A 4,593-nucleotide genomic window follows, 5' to 3' on the forward strand; every position below is an offset into this window, starting at 1 on the left:
CTTTATAGGCAATGATAATAATAATAACTACATTTAGGCAGCTCTTTTGCCTGTATGAATCCCTCAGCCTGAAAGCTTGAGGTTTCATTTGCTTATGTAGAGTTGACTTATTGTCCCAAACCGATGTTAACAGTGACTTCTGTTCTTGATCCACTATAGAGCGGTTCACACCTAGCTGACTTAATAGGTTTTGCACTTGGGAGGACCGGAAACGCTACCTGATCGGCCCAAAACGTTTACAGGGCGGTCCCAATATTCGGGTACCATCAAACGTCTATAAACATAAACTAAAAGCTAAACTTACAGGAAGTTGCGTTTGCTCCTGCCTCTGCGCCCTTTCCAGCTTCTTCACGCAACTTCCTGCTTTTGATTTTCCACTAAACATAAGAAATATCGCTATGGAGGCTATCCTTCTTGGTGCTCCTTTGTGGTGCTGAGTGGGGTTCCAGTAAGATATAATCCGCTGGCTCTACACACAAAACACAGGCTTTACATTAAAACTTAGAAATTTAAGCTACACTCGCACACAGAGGCAATGTATTTGCCATTATAAGTTTGGATATCGTTTTTCTCCCACCGAGCGCTGTTATGCCCTTTTATACCCCTCGTTTTCCTATGTATAGGATTCCCGCTAAAGACCTTCGTGTATATCTTCCATCACTATATCCCTCCCTATTTAAATCGTGCGCCACCCGGTTATCTTCACAATTGATTGCGAAGCTGTAACGCATATCCCAGCACAAAATTTCGAAGGGCTTAGCATGTGTATTTCAGCATAAAATTTTTATTTTCATTAGAAGCACCCTGTGTTTGCTTGCCAAATGGTTGCATACATTTAGGCATATGCATACTAAGAGGAAATGCGCTACAATTGATTATTACATCCGATTATTTAATCTCCACACATGCATTTTGATATTCGTAGATGGTGTTAGGCATAGGTTTAGTAGTCTATTTTGATAAAAAAGCAAGGCGAAATTTTAAAAAAATACTGAAATCATTTTAACGGGGACCGTTGATAACTGATGAACATACATGAATATATGTATGTATAATATGCATATGTATGGATGATATAATAGCTCTGATGCAATACTTTTCGTGTAAAATCCTGGAAAAAGGTCAAACAGCAAAATCACTGTCTGAAGTGAGAGTAAAAAGTGAGTAACAGCGATTCGTACGGAACAAAAAAGCATCGGGTAAAATCCTGCAACATGAACTGCATTTGCATGAACCACAGATTATATTCCGAAAGCAAAAACTAAATTTAGGAATATATACAATTAGAAATGCTCAAACTATAAGCTCAAAAACAATAACTGATGCGGTGTTTCCAAGATATTTTAACGCCCTTGAGTCACAAGTATATACAAGTATATTTTATCAATCATACCGATAATTTCATGTATTAAAGGAATTAAAAATGAAAATGAATAAAAAAATTAAATCAGCAAAATGAATAAAATTAAGTGAAATGAATGTATAATTTCAAATTTAACCTACATTTGTATGTATGTAACTGAATCGCCTAATAATAGCTTTACATATAAAAAGATTATCCTAATTTTCGAGCTTAACTCCCTAATCTGTTATTAGAAAAAGAGATTAGCCATGCAAAATTATAATTAAAAATATCTCAGATTAGATGATAACTTTTTGGTGTCCAACCTAGTTTTATCGATTATACTTGCGAAGAAGAGGAGGAATGTCAAATGTTAAAGTAAACAAAAATTGACGCTAGTAAGGAAATAGGTTTGTCAAAGTATTTTTAATAAAATATTCAGTTAAAATATATTTAAATGGCATAATATGTGTTGCAGAAAAAAGTGACCACGGTGGCACAGAGAAGAAGTTTAACTTTTCCTAGAGTTGTATGAATAACAAGCATAACCAATTTGACAGCTAACAAGCTTTGATTGAGATTATATTTATATGTAAACGTACTTTTATGCCTTGCCGTTCGCATATGTTTACACATCAAATTTCATGAGTACCTAGTACTCACGCCTTTTTTCACTCTTCCAGTTGTCTTTTTGACATTTGACATCATAACAAAGAAAATAAAATTGAAAGGAGTACAAGCAGCGCTAGATAAGTGAATTCGAATTTAACTTTTACTTTATGTTAAATTCATTGCGCTTTGTCTATCTCATTTTTTATTAAATATTTGCAGTTACGCTGAAGTTTGTGACTTGGGAGTTGGTGGTCACCTTTCATGCAGGCGGGAGACTGCTAGCAATAGTAAGTACTCAACGTTGAGGCCGCACATGGAGCCGCGGCGATCTTCGCCTAACTTAATTCTGATGTGGTTTTAGCTATTCGCGTGGAAGCATCGATTGGAGTGTCGCGGTGGGAGCATCTAATGCATGGGCTCGGAATGCCGTGGGGAGTCGTTCAAAATAAATGTATAGGTTTAGTTAGATTTTTAACTAAAAGATGTGCTATGGGTTTACGTGTCTGTGGATAATAAATTAGACGATTGTTCCAAAAAAAATAAAAAAAAATATTTATTGAATGACGGGGGCTGCTCACATAACAGACGTCTGCATTTTAAGACGTTTTCTAACCGTAAAATCTATTGTGTTGTTGTTTCCCATACTAAATTGTAAAACGACGCCGTCTACATTTTCTCACACTCAAAGATATGTTTTTTACGCGTATACATTTCGCAACCTCGTAGCAGGGTTGCATTATGGCAATGAAAATCATATTTTTTTAATTTATTGGGCACGTTTTCCGTATTTGCATTTGATTTGAGCGCAATGGCTGCTGAAAACAAACAAATCAATGAAAAGAAAGAACAAATCTGGCAATTGGTGATAAAGTTAAACAATTAAAATTTTTCAGAACCAAAATCGAAAGGCGACATATAAAAAGTGGACGCAAAGAAGAATTGTCTGGCAACACCAGTAAAGTTTTGCGACGATTTTGTGACGACTGCTAGAAAGGAGTGCTCAAAGTTTGATGCTAAAAATGTCTCAAATGTAGACGTCTACATTTTGAGACACAATTTGGAACGAACTGGGAACACCCCAATAGTCTGTTCCTTTGAACTTCGGACTAAAAACTGTGGAACTGTCAAGCTACAATTTTATACCATGTTGTGACCGACATCGAAAACATTTTTAAACTGGTTTTCGACCTAAAACTTGTGTTTTCGTCCATGTAAAATCTGTCAAACGAAAGCAAGTTTTCACTGAAAGCTACTTGAAAACTCACGTTCCACTCATTCAAATTGGTATATACACTGTTTTTTTCGATTATTTATGGAAGGGAAAACATATTTTATCATCTTTAATACGCCATTCCTGATTTATTGTTAATTGGTTGGCCAAAGTTAAATAAGACTGATAATGAAAGGTTGTAAATGAAAAGAAAATGAAGAAAAAGTGTTTTGGTTTTGTTTTTGTACAGCAAAACTGTAATTAACAGATGTTATAAACAGTGTTGCCATTTTAGCCGGTTGCGACAGCAAACAGCCGGAAAAAATTCGGTTTAGCCGGCAGCCGATTTGTTAGCCGTTTTGCAAAAAAAAAATAGCCGTTTTTAGCCGATTTTGCTCTTCGCCTTATTTTATTAAAATTCAAATATACAAGTTTTTATTTTTACAAATTTAGTGCTCCAAAATCTATTAGAAATGGCTAGTCTTATCTCTGAGAAAACTTTCATGTCGGACTGTGTTATATAAAATTGAAAAACAATCAGATAGTGAGCCGATTTCAATGTTTTTTTTTTAAGCGAGGGACCCAAATACACATAAACTGGGACGCATAATTTTAGCAGATTAAAAAGTTACAAGTTTTGCTGAAATTTTGCAGAATTTTCATAATTTTTACATCAAGTCTGAAATTTGTTTGTAGTATATGTTGTTTGTTAAGTAATGAGCTACATATTCATAAAAAATAATAAATATTTAGTAAACTAAAGAAAAATAGGCAAACCTTGCTTAAATTTTGCGTCCCAGTTTCATAAAATTTTTGTTATGAATGTCTTAAATTTAAGTGTGAAGTTTTATTCGCTACACTTAGAAAATAAAAGAGCACGAATTTCAATGTGGAGCAAAACTCTCTGGGAAGACAATACATGGTGCAAACATACTTTTTAAATTTTATAAAATGAAACTGCAGTAGTTTTCATCTTATGTGAATAATTCTTGTGACAAATACATAGTTTCGTGCTTATATTTTTGTATATATATTTTAAGCAGCACCACATCTTTATCAGAAAATTCCGAGAATCCAAAAATTGGTACCGTTACAAGTTGCAGGGCATCATTTTAACTCGACATCTTTCCTGTCCCACGGATAATGGTACATGTTTCAGAGGTTTAAAGATATTTTGCGTCAGCAATTTGTAATCAAACTACGTACCCTACCTCGGAAAAGCAAAAAACTTTATATTCGAACGTTTGCTCAGGTGCACCGAATTCTGGCAGTTTGGAAACGCGCAACACTTTTAATATTTTCATCCAACCTCACTAACTTCAATTTTTTTTTACTTTTTCAAGAAACAAAAACTTTTCTGCTAGTGAATCTGGTGGCATGATCTTAGTTAAATGTCATAAACTTGTTAAAAGTGAAGTGGTCGGCAACA

This window comes from Rhagoletis pomonella, unplaced genomic scaffold (genome assembly GCF_013731165.1).
Source record: "Rhagoletis pomonella isolate Grant_MI unplaced genomic scaffold, Rhpom_1.0 Rhpom_scaffold_02569, whole genome shotgun sequence".
Classification (NCBI taxonomy): domain Eukaryota; kingdom Metazoa; phylum Arthropoda; class Insecta; order Diptera; family Tephritidae; genus Rhagoletis; species Rhagoletis pomonella.